Genomic DNA, 18106 nt, shown 5'->3' with positions numbered 1-18106 from the left:
GATTTCCACCTTGCTTAGGGTATGGGTGTACTCTGGAGAAATTATGCAAGAAAATATAAAGTGTAATTTCTCCTAATACCTTTGTGAAAATGCAAAATTTGGGGCTAAAGTAACATTTTTGTATGAAAAATTTAAATTTTAGTTTTTTCCTTCCACCTTGCTTTAGTTCCTGTTTAGAACATGAAGGGTTAATAAACCTATTAGTTGTAGTTTTGAGGAGTGCAGTTTTTAATGTGTTGTCACTTTTGGGTATTTTATGTCACCTAGACCTTTCAAAGTCACTTCAGTTGTGATGTGAGCACTTAAAAAAGTGGTTTTGCATATTTTCTTGTAAAAATGAGAAATTCCTCCTCCTAATTTCCTAATAAAAAAATGATGAAAAATTGTGCTTATGCAAAGTAGACATGTGGGAATTGTTATTTATTAACTATTTTGTGTGTCATAATTTTCTGGTTTAGGGCATAAAAATTACAATTTTTAAAATTACAAACTTTGCTACATTTTCCCCAAATTTAAGATATTTTCACAAATGCAAAAAATATCATTCTAAGTTTATTATTATGAAGTGCAATGTGTTATGAAAATATAGTCTAAGCATTAGTGGCATCTGCTAAAAATTGCATTCCACATCCACTCAGAAAGTATTGCGACCCCTTTAAATATTTCACTCTTTGTTTCATTGCAGCCATTTGGTAAATTCAATAAAGTTAATTTTTTTTCTCATTAATGTACGTTCTGCTCCCCATTTTGACAGAAAAAACAGAAATGTAGAAATTTTTGCAACTTTATTAAACAAGAAAAACTAAAATATCACAAGGTCATAAGTATTCAGACCCTTTGCTCAGTATTTAGTAGAAGCACCCTTTTGAGATCAGTTTGTCTGGATGGCCAGGTCTGGGAAGAGTTCTGGTGGTCCTAAACTTCTTCCATTTAAGGATTATGGAGGCCATTGTGTTCTTAGGAACCTTGAGTACTGCAGAAATTCTTTTGTAACCTTGGCCAGATCTGTGTCTTACTTTAATTCGGTCTCTGAGCTTCTCGGGCAGTTCCTTTGACCTCATGATTTTCATTTGGTCTGACATGCACTGTAAGCTGTGAGGTCTTATATAGACAGATTTATACCTTTCCAAATCAATTCCTATCAGTTTAATAAAACACAATTGGACTCCAATGAAGGAGTAAAACCATGTTAAGGAGGATCACAAGGAAATGGACAGCATGTGACTTAAATATGAGTGTCTGAGCAAATAGTCTGAGTACTTACGACCATGTGATATTTCAGTTTTTCTTGTTTAATAAATTTGCAAAAATTTCTACATTTCAGTTTTTCTGTCAAGATGGGGAGCAGAGTATACATTAATGAGAAAAAAATAACTTTTTTGAATTTACCAAATGGTTGCAATGAAACAAAAAATGAAAAATGAAAAGGAGTCTGAATACTTTCCGTACCCACTGTAGATGCAACAATTACGGTGCTTTACCCGGCTCATCCCGATTGCCCTGATGTGATGCCAATCAGAATAATATAATGGGTTAATGACAATTGTAAGTTGTCTAAAAACACAGCTGCTGCTAAAGTCTTGATTAATTATGGTAGTTGTCTATGAGACCCCCCTTACTAATGCTGTAAGTAAAAAGAAATAAATACAGACAAAATCCTTTGTTTAAAAAAAACAAACTGCATGTTCTCTAATTTATTAACCCTTAAAATATCCAGGTCCGACATAATCATCACCATGATGTCCCATGATTTTCCCAGCTCTGCTACATTTTGAAGTCACAGTGCGTGGGCACTTTTGAGAACATGACCCCCTACCTGTTATGACAAAACATCAGCACTCTGTGATCACATCACGCGACCGCCAATAGGAAAGCGGGATGACACACTTCCCGCTAATGTGAAATAAATCCCGCTGTTAGAGATTAACAGTAGGATTTAACTATTAACAGCAGCGAGTGGATTTCCGATCAACCCGCGTCTGGTAAAAGCATGTGTGGGCTGATCAGATCAGCAAACTTGTGCAGGGAAAGAAGTGGGCTTAGCGTGCAAGTCAGGTTAGTGCAGTGTGCATTTAAACAGGATGTTGATTGCCCTTCACTTACCTATAGTTAAATATTGTGAAGTTTTGCATTTTTAAGGCTGTGTTTGCATAAAGAGCTAAAAATTTGTTTAATACAATTTTAGGAAATGTCAGTCTGTTGAACATCTTTCCTGCAAAATTAAAGGCTTTTAATTACTGGTGATATGCGGCAAATCATTTACGTGCAAATCAAGTTTTGGGAGAAAATATGACCAAGCTGACCACTTTAAAATTACAAAAAATGTGATTATCTCTAATACATTTTCAGATTTACTAAAGCTAGTCAAGTACACCATAAGAATTTTTTTTTCTTTCTTTAAAAAAACCCTTCAAATGATAAACTATTTTGAACCTTTGTGATCTGGAAGCATGATAAATAAACTGTTGAGTATTTATATACTTTTACATAATTTCACATCTATTTCCACCCATTGGGTTCATCACAGAACAAGGAAGCACAGAAAGAGATTATTTTAAAGTTGCTTTTCAAGTCAATCTACATTATTCTCTTGAATACGCTGGACTCATTAAAGCCAATGATGCTAGAAAGCAAATAGATGATAAACTACCATATTAAAGGTCACACAAATGGCCAATAAAATCTAATTGAATTTTTAATACACTAGGGACTGATGATGATGATCCTTAAAGTACATCTTTGCTTAAAAATCAAAAGTTATCATCTGCTCTAAGACCTCATTTTTCCCTATTGCTTGGTGTGCTGAGCTTGACCTACAATATGCATTTACTCTTGCAGCTAAGTTGTACAACTACTATTTTTTTTCAGCCATAGATTAAGACATGTTTAGCACAATATATTATTATTATTATTATTATTATTATTATTATTATTATTATTATTATTATTATTATTATTATTTTATAGAGCACCATTGATTCCATTGTGCTGTACATGAGAAGGGTTTACATACTGAATACATGCATAAGTTACATAGTTACATAGTTACATAGTTACTTAGGTTGAAAAAAGACCTAGGTCCATCTAGTTCAACCTTCCTCCACCAGTTCTACATTTAGTCACTAAGTCATTTATAACCAACAATGTTTTGTGTACTGAGGAAATCATCCAGCCCTTTTTTAAAAGCTGTTATAGTATCTGCCATTACTACCTCTTGTGGTAGGGCATTCCACAGTCTGACTGCTCTAACTGTAAAGAACCCTTTCCTATTTAGCTGTTGGAATCGCTTTTCTTCCACTCGCAGTGAGTGCCCCCTGGTCCTTAGTACTGTCTTTGGAAGAAATAAGTCATGTGCCAGTCCTTTATATCGACCACACATGTATTTATACATATAAATGAGATCTCCTCTGAGACGTCTTTTTCTAAGCTAAACATATCAAACTTTTTCAACCTGTCATCATATGGGAGGCCTTCCATTCCTTGTAGTAGTCTAGTTGCCTGCCTTTGAACTGACTCTAACTTCTGAATGTCCTTTTTAAAATGTGGAGCCCAAAACTGGATCCCGTATTCCAGATGTGGCCTTACAAGTGATTTATAGAGGGGTAACAATACGTTGGGATCACGGGATCTAATCTCTTTTTTTATACACGCTAAAATCTTGTTTGCTTTTGCAGCTGCTGCTTGACATTGAGTGCTGCTGCTCAGCTTATTTGTAATGAGAATACCCAAGTCCTTCTCCTGTTCTGTAGTCCCGAGTTTACTTCCATTTAATGTATACGCAGCTATAGGATTACTCCGTCCTAGGTGCATTACTTTACATTTATCAACATTAAATCTCATTTGCCAAGTATCTGCCCATTCTGACATCTTATCCAGATCTTTTTGTAATATTGTACTATCCAGGTCAGTTTTTAATATCCTACATAGTTTGGTGTCATCGGCAAAGACTGACACTGTACTATCAATCCCATCCACAAGGTCATTAATAAAGAGAGTAAAAAGAATCGGTCCAAGCACAGATCCCTGCGGCACCCCACTGCTGACTATAGCCCATTTAGAGAATGTACCATTTATGACTACTCTTTGTTTCCTAGTTACAGTAATACTAACAATGAAAGACTGGTACAGAGGGTAGAGAGCTCTGCCCATACCGGCTTAAATTCTATATGATGACCGGTAAGGAGAAAATAGGTTGGGGTTTAGATTTATACATATACATGTGTATGTGTGTACACATTCTTACCAGCAAAAATGTAACAATGTTTTAAATCTTTGACTTTCAGGTTGACATATCTCACCATCCTTTGCAGCTTTGAAAGTTAGACTACATTAACTTTATAGGTAATCATCTTGGCTATTTCATACTTACATTTGACTTGCAACTACTTAAAATAGGATTAGTTATTCGATTCTTGAGATGTCACTGCATTGTTACTGTTTTGCTTCTGGTGGTGGAAAAATATTTTTTTTTACTGTGTACTACAAATTACAACCTGTTCTTAAATTTCATAATAGATCAGTATGTTATTAGGTTAATTCCTAAGAGAAAGGTTACTGGTTCGAATTAAGAAGCAGACATGAAAAAGATTTTAAAAGAAAGAGAAACAACATGATCCAGGTCCTTAATAGCAGTCTCTTGGCCAAGAAAAGTGCCAAACTGCAACTGCAAGTGCCATGTCATTTGGAAAAAATGGAAATGAAGTATGTGCATCCAATCTAAGGCCAAGAGATGGATGTCATTGTAAAATATTATTGGACTCAACAAGTCGACTTATCAGAAGGGCTATCAGTTCTGGCATGACAAACATGGCAGTGGAGATAGCTCATATGCTTTGTAATAGTGAGATCACAAATGTCCATGCAAGCACTGTATGTCACACGTTACACAACTCTGGAATTTGTGGCCTGAAAAAAAGCAAAGAGGCCTTTACTTCAATATTATCATAAGAAGCATCAGCTCGAGTTTGCAAAAAGACCATGAAAATTATACTTTAGAAGATTGGAAATGGGTGATTAGGAGCAATGAGATTAATGTCAATAGAATAGGCTCTTATGGGGGCAAATGGGTCTGGAAGAAAAAAGGAAAAAAGGGGCTGTTATGAGGGAACCGGCAGATTAGGACCAGGGGGTATATATCCTAATCACCAGTCGGGGCCCACCGTGCTCCAGATGGCAATGGAGCTGCTGGCACCCTGTGGGTTAGGCGGAGACTATAGAGCGGATGACTCAGAGATAACCCAGAAGACCTGGGAACCGGTCACGTGTGTAGGGATCCGTCAAACCGGATGACAACCCAGTTAGCGTTTTGGTGGAATTGGCGCAACCCCGACCACATGTGCAGGGAACACGTCAGGCTGAATGGTGACCAGGTAGCGTTGACCGAGAAGACCGCTGCAACAGCGCCCTGTTGGTCACGTGTGTCAGACACGACAGGCCGAGCCGTCCTTCGATTAGCATTTCTGGTCACTACACGAATGGCCACGTGTGTAGAGGACACGTCAGGCCAAGGGATCACCCCAGTAGCGTTGACTGGGAAGCCAAGGAGGATAATAGGTTCACACACCCAATCCTGGAACACCCTGTTAACTCCACAGGGGTCCTGGGGTATGCTGTCCGTGCGCGTAGGAGGCACAACCGGACAGGTGGCACATCAGGTGTGTTGTCCATGTGCATAGAGGGCACTCTCGGACAGGTGACACAGCAGATATGCTGTCCGTGTGCGTAGAAGGCACAACTGGACAGGTGACGCAGCAGCCGCAGCCCAGTTAACGCCACTGGACTGCTCTAGCACAACAAGAATGGTAGCAAGGAAGCACGGCGCCTGACCCTCATGTGCTGAGCCATGAATCTTGGCATGACAAGCACTGTTCGCCTAGCCATACCTACCACTTCCAACAAGGCTTATGCCACCATGAATTGTAAGTGAAGACTGCGCACCTCCATGTTGTCTCCAGCCCCTTTTATAACCTGGGTCCGCCCCAAACCCTGGGTGGAACCACCAAGGTCAAATAGCAGAGTGCCATGTCATCAGTGACGTCACCAGCGACCTATCCGGAACCGCCACGTCATTGATGACCTCATGGCAGCCACGCCCCAAACACTTCACCAGTCATTGTCTGACGACCAATGCTGCTTCAACCAAGGAATACCCAGCAGAATATTATCTGCACCCTTAGGGAGAACCAGAAATGAAATAGTCTCCCTGTGCCCCAATGACATGGCAAGGGTAATGGGCACTGTCCGCTGGTGAATTACCTTGGGCAACAAGGACCCATCCATCACACGGACTCTCACTGGCCTTCGCATTTGCACCAGCGGGATGGCATGCCGCCGGGCAAAAGAGGGGGAGATGAAACTATCCCCAGCACCTGTGTCCACACTTTCCCTTGTGGACCATGTTGACCCCTTAAAGGAAATGGACACAGGAAACGTCACCCTAATGGATGACGCAGAGTCCAGTCTACCTCCAGCTATGGTCACCAATCGCGGTCGCTTACCCTGACGCTTTGGGCAACGGTTGGCATAATGACCATACTGCCCACAAGTGAAACAGGAGATGCCCTTGCGACTCGATGACCTAGCAGCACCAACCCTAGCGATGTCCATAGGGACAGAGACGTCCTCTAAGGGAGGTGCAGTAGGAGAGGTCACTACAGTGGCTGAACTACCCTCTGACCTGCGCTCCAGCTGACGTTCGGAGGTCTGCAGGTCAATGCGGGTAGCCAGAGTCATGAGGCCCTCAAGAGTAGTTGGCAGCTAACGCGTCCTTCACGTGTGAGGCTAATCCCTTCCAAAACAGTGGAATGAGAGTCCTCTCTGACCACCCTAGTTCTGCAGCAAGTGTCCGGAAACTCACAGCATATTGACTCGAGGAGGTACGCCCCTGCTCCAAAGTCAGTAGCTGTAGGGCAGAGTCATGAGTGACCTGAGGCCCCAGGAACACTTGCCTCAATGACTCCAAAAACTCCTCAGAGTCCTGAACTACGCTGTCATTCCTCTCCCACAATGGTGCTGGCTTTTTGTTTTTTCTTCTCTCCCACAATGGTGTAGCTCACTCCAGTGCTCTATCAGAGCGCAAGGAGATGATAAACCCCACCTTCGACCTCTCTGTAGGAAACCGTGCAGCCAACAGCTCTAGATGGACTGAGCACTGGTTCAGGAATCCCCTACATGCCTTGCTGTTCCCCGTAAACTTGTTGGGCAGCGAGAGGTGAGGGAGGGTTGGAGTAGCCTTGGTCGCCGATACCATTGCAGCCACTTGAGCCACCACATTATCCATATCAGCAGCAAGAGCAGACTTCTCCAGAGACTTCACTCTGGCCTCAAGCTGCAGTGTGAACTGACGTAGCTGCTCCATCTCCGCCATGCCAGCCAGACCCTAGCGCAGTCTTCTGTTATGAGGGAACCGGCAGATTAGGACCAGGGGGTATATATACCAATCAACAATCGGGGCCCACTGTGCTCCAGATGGCAATGGAGCTGCTGGCACCCTGTGGGTTAGGCGGAGACTGCAGAGCGGATGACTCAGAGATAACCCAGGAAACCTGGGAACCGGTCACGTGTGTAGGGACACGTCAAACCGGACGACAACCCAGTTAGCGTTTCGGTGGAATTGGCGCAACCCCGACTACGTGTGCAGGGAACACGTCAGGCTGGATGGTGACCAGGTAGCATTGACCGAAAAGACCGCTGGGACAGCGCCCTGTCGGCCACGTGTGTCAGACACGACAGGCCAAGCGGTCCTTCGATTAGCGTTTCTGGTCACTACATGAATCGCCACGTGTGTAGAGGACACGTAAGGCCAAGGGATCACACCAGTAGCATTGACTGGAAAGCCAAGGAGGATAATATGTTCACACACGCAATCCTGGAACACCCTGTTAACTCCACAGGGGTCCGAGGGTATGCTGTCCGTACACGTAGGAGGCACAACTGGACAGGTGGTGCAACAGGTGTGTTGTCCATGTGAGTAGAGGGCACTCTCGGACAGGTGACGCAGCAGGTATGCTGTCCGTGTGCGTAGGAGGCACAACTGGACAGGTGACGCAGCAGCCACAGCCCAGTTAACGCCACTGGACTGCTCTAGCACAACAGGAATGGTAGCAAGGAAGCACGGCGCCTGACCCTCATGTGCTGAGCCACGAATCTTGGCGTGGCAAGCACCGTTTGCCTAGCCCTACCTACCACTTCCAACAAGGCTTATGCCACCATGCATTCTAAGTGAAGACTGCACACCTCCATGTTGTCTCCAGCCCCTTTTATAACCTGGGTCCGCCCCAAACCCAGGGTGGAACCACCAAGGTCAAATAGCAGAGTGCCATGTCATCAGTGATGTCACCAGCGACCTATCCGGAACCGCCACATCATTGATGACCTCATGGCAGCCACGCCCCAAACACTTCACCAGTCATCGTCTGACGACCAATGGTGAGGTGCCAGATCATAAGGGTGGGCATCTGCGAGCCAGTCCGGAGTAGCCACGTCATCAGAACACCTGACATCCTCTGCCCTATCAGGACCTGCCACCTCACGGACATGCTCAGTGTGGTCCTTACCGGACCTAGCCTCTGATGCACTAAGTGCCTGTGCATGCTCAGTAGCCTGAACAACAGACTCAGAAATCAGACTATCTGCCTGAGCATGCACAGTAGGCACATCCCAGAACTTAGACACAGCACGAAGTCCAAGTACCTGTGCAAAGAGGCTGTTAGGATTAATTGTGGGAGCATGCTCAGTAGCCTGAACTGAGGACTTAAGCCCACTTTACACGTTGCAATTAGTTGTACAATCGCATTTGCGATGTGACACGCCCAGGTTGCATACGGGATCTTATGAGATTGCACGTTGGTCGTTCATTTGCTGTCACACGTGCGTTAGTAGTCTATGTTAAATTGGTCAATTTTGTGTGCGATCCTTTAGATCATGTGTTCTGTGACGTATGCATTGGGCACCTTTTTTTTTTTATTTATTGACTTGCCAAGCGTGTGTAATGTGTAGGGATGCGTTTTTACTATGTCATCTGCCATTCAGCTCTGCTACATGGCCGCTAACAGCAGACACAGACAGCCATGTAGCAGAGCTGAATGGCAGATGAGAGCAGACACAGACAGAGCCGCACTGTCAGAATGAACTCGGGTGAACTTCACCCGACTTCACGGTCATGCTGCGGCTCTGTCTGTGTCGCGCCCTGATTAGCGGTCACCAGTGAAGGACTCACCGGTGACCGCTAATCTCCTAAGTTACTGAAGTTAGCAGCCCTCTCTCATACTCACCAATCCCCGATCCCCGGCACTGCACGGCGTTCACACTGCTCCGGCGGCTTTTACTGTTTTGAAAAAGCCGGCCGCCCATTAAACAATTTCGTATTCCCTGCTTTCCCCGCCCACCGGCGCCTATGATTGGTTACAGTGAGACACGCCCCCACGCTGAGTGACAGGTGTCACACTGCACCCAATCACAGCAGCCGGTGGGCGTGTCTATACTGTGTAGTGAAATAAATAATTAAATAATTAAAAAAAAACGGCGTGCGGTTCCCCCCAATTTTAAAACCAGCCAGATAAAGCCATACGGCTGAAGGCTGGTATTCTCAGGATGGGGAGCTCCACGTTATGGGGAGCCCCCCAGCCTAACAATATCAGCCAACAGCCGCCCAGAATTGCCGCATACATTATATGCGACAGTTCTGGGACTGTACCCGGCTCTTCCCGATTTGCCCTGGTGCGTTGGCAAATCGGGGTAATAAGGAGTTATTGGCAGCCCATACCTGCCAATAAGTCCTAGATTAATCATGTCAGGCGTCTATGAGACACCCTCCATGATTAATCTGTAAATTACAGTAAATAAACACACACACCCGAAAAAATCCTTTATTAGAAATAAAAAACACAAACATATACCCTGGTTCACCACTTTAATCAGCCCCAAAAAGCCCTCCATGTCCGGTGTAATCCAGGATGCTCCAGCGTCGCTTCCAGCGCTGCTGCATGGAGGTGACCGGAGCTGCAGCAGACACAGCCGCTCCGGTCACCTCAACGCAGGTAATGAAGACAGCCGCGCGATCAGCTGCTGTCACTGAGGATACCCGCTGTCACTGGATCCAGCGGTGGCCGCGGGTAACCTCAGTGACAGCTCAGCTGATCGCGCTACTCACCTCAGTTGCTGCGTGGAGGTGATAGGAGCGGCGGTGAGTAGTGCGATCAGCTATCTGTAACCGTCCAACCACATAATTAAAACAAGTAAAAAGAAAGAAAATAATGATAAGCAGAAGGGTTATACTTACCAAGTCTCCCGTGCTGCTGTAACACTACTTCTGGGACCACTCTTTACCCTCATGCATATTCACTCCTTCCCCCACCCATCATCTGTCCTGGCATCTGTGACTGTTTGCAGTCAGACCGTTCCCCAAACTTCTGTGACAGCATGTCTGACTGCTTGGAATTGCACATGCTGTCTGCACATCTATAGCGGTACGAAGGTACGAAAATAAAAGAAAAAAATTAGCATAGAGTCCCCCCCATATTATGATACTCAGCACAGATAAAGCATACGGCTACAAGCTGCAGACCCCAGCCGTGTGCTTATCTTTGCTGTGTATCAAAATAAGGAACCCCATATGGCTTTTTTAAAATTATTTAAATAAATTCCATGATGAAGCTGACAGCTTGGGGATGTTATTTTCAGGCTGAATAGGCCCATGGTTATTGGGCTCACCCAGGATTTAAATAGCAGCATACAACGACTCTGAATTTTTGCATCCATTAGATGCGACAATACAGATACTTTACCAGACTCTTCATGACTGCCTGGTATATTGGTAATTGGGGTAATATATGGGGTTAATGACAGCTCACAGTTGCCACTAAGCCTTAGATTAGTAATATGAGGTGTCTATGAGACCCCTTTATTACTAGTCTGTAAATGAAAAGAAATAAACATAAACACCAAAAAATCATTTATTTGAAATAAAATACAAAAACCCCCAGCATCGTTCACCACTTTTTTAACCCCAAAAAAACAGTTCTGATGTAATACACACGAGATCCCACAACAAATCAAGCTCTGCTACATACACTGTGTGCAGAATTATTAGGCAAGTTGTATTTTAGAGGATTTTTTTTTATTGATCAACAACTATGTTCTCAATCAGCCCAAAAGACTCATAAATATTAAAGCTTAATATTTTGGAAGTTGGAGTGGCTTTTTTTTAGATTTGGCTATCTTAGGAGGATATCTGTTTGTGCAGGTAACTATTACTGTGCAGAATTATTAGGCAACTTAATAAAAAACAAATATATTCCTATCTCACTTGTTTATTTTCACCAGGTAAACGAATATAACTGCACAAAATTTAGAAATAAACATTTCTGACATGCAAAAACAAAACCCCCAAAAATTAGTTACCAATATAGCCACCTTTCTTTATGATGACACTCAACAGCCTAACATCCATAGATTCTGTCAATTGCTTGATCTGTTTACGATCAACATTGCGTGCAGCAGCCACCACAGCCTCCCAGACACTGTTCCGAGAGGTGTACTGTTTTCCCTTTCTGTAGATCTTACATTTTATGAGGGACCACAGGTTCTCTATTGGGTTCAGATCAGGTGAACCAGGGGGCGATGTCATTATTTTTTCATCTTTTAGACTTTTACTGGCCAGCCACACTGTGGAGTAGTTGGATGCACGTGATGGAGCATTATCCTGCATGAAAATCATGTTTTTCTTGAACGATACTGACTTTTTCCTGTACTACTGCTTGAACAAGTTGTCTTCTAGAAACTGGCAGTAGGTGAGGGAGTTTAGCTTCACTCCATCCTCAACCTGAAAAGGTCCCACAAGATCATATTTGATGATGCTAGCCCATACCAGTACCCCACCTCCACCTTGCTGGCGTCTGAGTCGGAGCAGAGATCTCTGCCTTTTACTTGATTTTCCTCACTTCATGGGCAGTTATTTTGCGTCTTTTTTGCCCAACACGCTTCTTGCGACCCCAGTTGGTTGTTTGCCATGAAATGCTGGATTGTTCAGTGATCACGCTTCAAAGGTTTGGCAATTTCAAGACTGCTGCATCCCTCTACAAGATATCTCACAATTTTGGACTTTTCAGAGCCAAACAAATCTCTCTTCTGACCCAATTTGCCAAAGGAAAGGAAGTTGCCTAAAAATTAAGCACATCTTATATAGGGTGTTGATGTCATTACACCACACCCCTCCTCATTACAGAGATGCACATCACCTGATTTACTTAATTGGTAGTTGACTCTCAAGCCTATACAGCTAGGAGTAAGACAACTTGTATAAAAATTATCATGTGATCAAACATTTGCCTAATATTTCTGTACACAGTGTACATATTGAAGTCCTTGTGTGGGCACAGAATATGTCTGCATGCTGTAGGCTTCAGGCAGAGACTGAATTAACCACAGCTGTGGGTGGTGACATCACTTGGTTTATGTGCGGTCAAAGATGGAGGTTCCCATGGTACTCCACCTGTGACCACAGGTAAACTGATCTCAGGTGACCTCATTAAACTCAATGACCTCACTTCAGGTGACAGACTTTCACAGACCTGCATCTTTTGGCAGAAAGCTTCAGGGCTTTTTACCAAGAGATGCAGATTTATTGCTGAAATTTATACACCATATTCCTGCAACAAATTTGCATCTTCTGGAAAAAACATGCATCAAAATATGATGTGGTTTGATGCAGTAAGGATGCAATTTTTGCCAGCAGATGGTATATACATTTCAGCACCAAATGTGTATCTGTTGGCAAAAAACACACACAAAAATGGTTTCTGCCAGGAGATGCAAATTTGGTGCTGTAAAGTCTGCACCAGATTCAGCAGTGTTGAAATAAAATATGCTGCAGTAGTGCTTTAATGCACAACAAAGGAGACCTAAGGGAGTACAATAAACAAGAAATAGCCAAAACATATCTGAAACCAGTTTGTTCAACTCTAAGCAGCTGCAACAACTGTACTCTTTTGCATTTCTTGTGCAATTGGATTTGTAAAGAGGATCTCAAATAATTGAGAATATCCTCAAAAAGTTCATTTATTTCAGTAATTCAATACAAAAAAGGCAATGCATAAATTATATAGAGTCATTATAAACAGAGTGATCTATTTCAAGTGTTTATTTCTGTTAATGTTGAAGATTATGGGCTATAGACAATGAAAACCTAATAGTCATTATCTCAGAAAATTAGAATATTTTATATGATCAACTGAAAAAAAGATTTTAAACTCTGAAATGTTGGCATACTGAAAAGTATGTACAATAAATGCACTCAACACTTGGTCAGGGCTCCTATTGCATGAATTACTGCATCAATGCAATGTGACATGGAGGCGATCCGCCTGTGGAACTCTTAGGTGTTAAGGAAGCCCAGGTTGCTTTGATAGCAGCCTTCATCTCGTCTGCATTGTTGAGTCTGGTGTCTCTCATATTCCTTTTGACAATAACCCATAGATTCTCTATGGGGTTTAGGTAAGGTTAGTTTCCTGGCCAATCAAGCACAGTGATACTGTGGTTATTGGTACTTTTAGCAGTGTGGACAGGTGCCAAGTCCTGCTGGAAAATTAAATTTCCATTTCCAAAAAGCTTGATGGCAGAGGGAAACATAAAGTGCTCTAAAATTTCCTGGTAGATTGCTGCGTAGACTTTAGTCCTGATAAAAAACAGTGGACCTACAACAGTAGATGATGTGGCTTCCCAATCCATTACTGATTGTGGAAACTTCCCACTAGACCTCAGGCAGCTTGGATTGTGTGCCTCACCACTCTTCCTCCAGACTCTGGGACCTTGATTTCCAAATGAAATGCAAAATTTACTTTCATCTGAACACAACACCTTGGACCACTGAACAACAGTTCAGTTATTTTATTCCTTGGCTCCGGTAAGACGCGTCTGGCGTTGTCTATTAGTCATGAGTGGCTTGATACAAGAATTGCAACAGTTGTAGCCCACATCCTGGGTACGTCTGTGTGTGGTGACTCGTGAAGCACTGACTCCAGTCCACTCCTTGTGAATCTCCCCCAAATTTTTTAATGGCCTTTTCTTAACAATCCTATCAAGGCTCCCAGTTGCTTATGGAGACTTTTCTATCACACTTTTAACTTCCACTCAACTTTCCATTCAATTATTATGCTAAGATACAGCACTCTGTAAACAACCAGCTTATTTAGCAATGACGTTTTGCGGCTTACCCTCCTTGTAGAGTGTGTCAATGACTGCCTTTTGGACATCTGTCAAGTTATAAGTCTTCCCCATAATTGTGTTGCCTACAGAACCAGACTAAGGAACCATTTTAAATGTTTAGTAAACCTTTGAAGGTGTTTTGTGATAATTATTCTAATTTTCTGAGATAATGACTTTTGGGTTTTCATTGGCTGTAAGCCATAATCATCAACATTAGCAGAAATAAACACTTGAAATAGATCACTCTGTCTGTAATAACTCTTTATAATATATGTATTTCCCTTTTTGTATTGAAATACTGAAATAAATTTACTTTTGAGGGATATTCTAATTTATTGAGATGCATTTGTATGTTTTTTAAAATACAAAAGAAAATTCCCTAAAATCTAGATATTTAACTTTGACTGTCTACTTCACAAAATATGTATTTATTTAAAAAACATTATAATTTTTGCCCTTTTTTTTTATATGTCATATTTTACATCCAAAAATGGCATGGTTATACAGCATAATGTTGCAGGTGCTGGATTTTTCATTATTTACTTATCTAGCATTTCTCAATATTACATTCTTAGGCATGGGGATGAATTTTGGTGAAGAAATAAAAAAGTAAAAATGCAAACGTATTAATTGTGCATGTCTTTTTTACAAGTATTTGATAACTGTACACCCCACACCTGCAGTGCAACTTTTTGCCACATTTTTCTTCCTGTACATGTCACCACCTTCTTACCTTGCATTTTTTATTACGCTTTTGTTGGCAAGAATATTTTAGTAATTGGGGTTGAAAGAAATGTTGAACGTTTATTGTAGTGTTGTACAAAATGCATGATAAAGGAAAAGGAGCAACAGACAATGGATGGGGTAGTAAAAAAACAAAATAAAAGCTCCTAAGAATGTAAGACTCGCTTGCAGCTACAACATCACTGATACTACCTATGTGGACAGAAGTACTTCAAAACGCTGATCAAACTTGGCCTCATTTCTCTCTGGCAAACTCACTAGCTGGAGGGCATTATGGAATATATGTCACATCACTAGTCTCCGTTATAGAAGGAAATTACCTCTTACATATACTTCATCAGTTTGTATCATTGGACTGCAAAACATGGTCTACCTGACTAAGGCCTATTTCACAGGTCAGTGATTCTGGTACGTATGTGCTAGTCTTTATAAGTACCAGAATTATGGATATATGCAAACCCATTATAACCAATGGGTCTGCGCACACATCAGTGATTTTTCACTGACTGTGTCTCCGTGCGGCATACACACATGTCCGTGATTGCTGCACAGAGACATGTCCATTTTTTTCTGGCCTCACTGATGTCCCACGGACCACACTATGGTGTGATCCGTGAAACACGTAGCAGAAAAACACGAACATTGAAAATATAAAGCATTTTATAATTACCTTCTCCAGCGCTGCTTGTCTCCAGCCTCAGCTGGCTGCTGCTTCGGAGCCGACTCGTTATGGTCATGCATATACAGATATGCACGACACCATGACCCAGAAGTAGCTGCAGCGGTGACTGGATACACAGCAGAGCCGAAGAGTTCAGCACCACAGACAGCAGGAGCGGGGACAGATGAGTATACATCTATGTGCTATCACAGATGACTGACATGGATCACGAATAGCACAGGGATAACCCATGTGTGGCGTGAATCATGGCATATGAAGGGACATATGCGTTTTTTACATGTCAGTAAAAAACATCTGTGTTTTTACTGATGTGTGAAACAGGCCTAGGAGGGATCTTTTTTGCACTTTTTTCATTTTCATGAACATGAAAGATCAATCAGTGTGTTTTGTTACTAAATAGACTTTTATTACAGGTTACCATCCATTTCTATAGTGTGGTAACAGTGAGAATAGATAAGTGTTTAAATTTATCAGCTTAAAATAGGTTGGATGCAATCTTAGGAGACTTCTAAATGGTAAGTACATCTTTTCAGGGTTTTTGGAGGATATCCTCTACTGCGATGAAATGATTAGGTGCAAATCAAAATTTTCTGAAAAAAAATTCAAACTTGTCAAATTCTTATTTTATAACATTTTATTATTTTTAATAACATTGCTTACATCCTTGACAAACATATGAACAGATTGCTAACCCAAAAGCATTACCAGTTAATTTTAGAATTAATATAAATCCTTATACACTAATAAGGGAAATTCAGATATGTTCAACCTTTAGAAATCAAAATTAAACTATTTTTTTGTGCCTTAACCCCTTCACCCTCAGTTTATATTCCATTTTCGGGGTTTTTTTGCTCCCCTTCTTCCAAGAGCCACAATTTTTTTTATTTTTCTGTCAATCTTGCCATATGAGGGCCTGTTTTTTGCAGGATGCGTTGTACTTTTAAATGAAACCATAAGTTTGACCATATAAAGTACTGGAAAACTGAAAAAAAATCCAAGTGGAAGTGGGGCACAAGGGAGTGATTTGAACCTTTAGGGTTTTTTTATTTTATTTTTTAAAACTATTTTTATTTTTTTTACTTTACTAGTCCCCCTAGGGACTAGAGATGAGCCATTCCCCTAGTGTTCGAGTTCGGTTCGTCGAACGGCGGGTGTATTCGTCGAACGTTCGAATGTTCGACGAACACCTTCGAACCCCATTGAAAACAATGGCAGGCAAACACAAACACATACAAACACATAGAAAACACAAAAAAAGGATTCAGCTTACCAGCGTAGAAGCCACAGGACAAATCAGGAGGTGCACGGATCGATCCAGATGATCCAGTTCTGGTATGAAGTACGTATGCACAGAGTAAACTCCTTCCACGGTGTCCAAAAGTGAAACTACTCAGAAGTCCTTATAGGGCAAGGACATGTGACATACACAGCCAATGACACATGCCCTTGCTTGTGTGCAAAAAATGCACTTTGCTGTGTGTGTGTGTGTGATTGGCTGACAGTCTGCACCACCCCACTTTACGCGAGGTTAGGAAAAAAAAATAGAGATCGCCATTATTTCAGGAACCCCCGCCCCCCCTGCACACTATACACTGAATTTGGATATTATTATTAACATTGCGCACATTGCGTAGTGTCCATGCGTATAATTCTGCAGCAATTTAGCAGCACACATGAATGTATTGTGACAGCAGAATTGATGCAGAATGTATGCGTGCTGGATGTTTGCTCTGCCATTCAGCTCGGCTCCATGCCCGCTGACAGCAGAAACAGACAGCCGCGTGATGAGAATGAACTTGGATGACCTTCACCCGACTTAATTGTCATCCTGCGGCTCTGTCTGTGTTGCAGCCTGATTTGCGGTCACCGGTGAAGGACACACCAGTGACCGCAAATCCCTTGAGTGACTGAAGTGAGCTGTGATCAGCGGTGCCATCACTGCAGTTACCGGCCTCCATCATACCCGCACACACCGGCCCCGTCATTTCCGCACACACCGACCAGCCCCCATCATCCCGGCACACACCCGCCCCCATCATCCCGGCACACACCCACCCCCATCATCCCCGCACACACCGCCACTGTTATCCCCGCACACACCGGCCTCCATCATCCCCACACACACCGGCCTCCATCATCCCCGCACATAACGCCCCCGTCATCCCTGCACACACCAGCCTCAATCATCTCCGCACACACTGGCCCCCATCATCCCCGCACACACCGGCCTCCATCATCCCCGCACACCGGCCCCCATCATCCCCGCACACAATGCCCCTGTCATCCCCACACACCGGCCTCCATCATCCCCGCACACAATGCCCCATCATCCCCGCACACACCAGTCTCCATCATCTCCGCACACATCGGCCCCCATCATCCCCGCACACAATTCCCCCGTCATGCCCGCACACACTGACCTCCATCATCCCCGCACACAACGCCCCCATCATCCCCGCACACACGAGCCTCCATCAT

This window comes from Anomaloglossus baeobatrachus, chromosome 2, assembly GCF_048569485.1.
Source record: "Anomaloglossus baeobatrachus isolate aAnoBae1 chromosome 2, aAnoBae1.hap1, whole genome shotgun sequence".
NCBI lineage: Eukaryota > Metazoa > Chordata > Amphibia > Anura > Aromobatidae > Anomaloglossus > Anomaloglossus baeobatrachus.
This window is presented reverse-complemented; position numbering follows the sequence as displayed.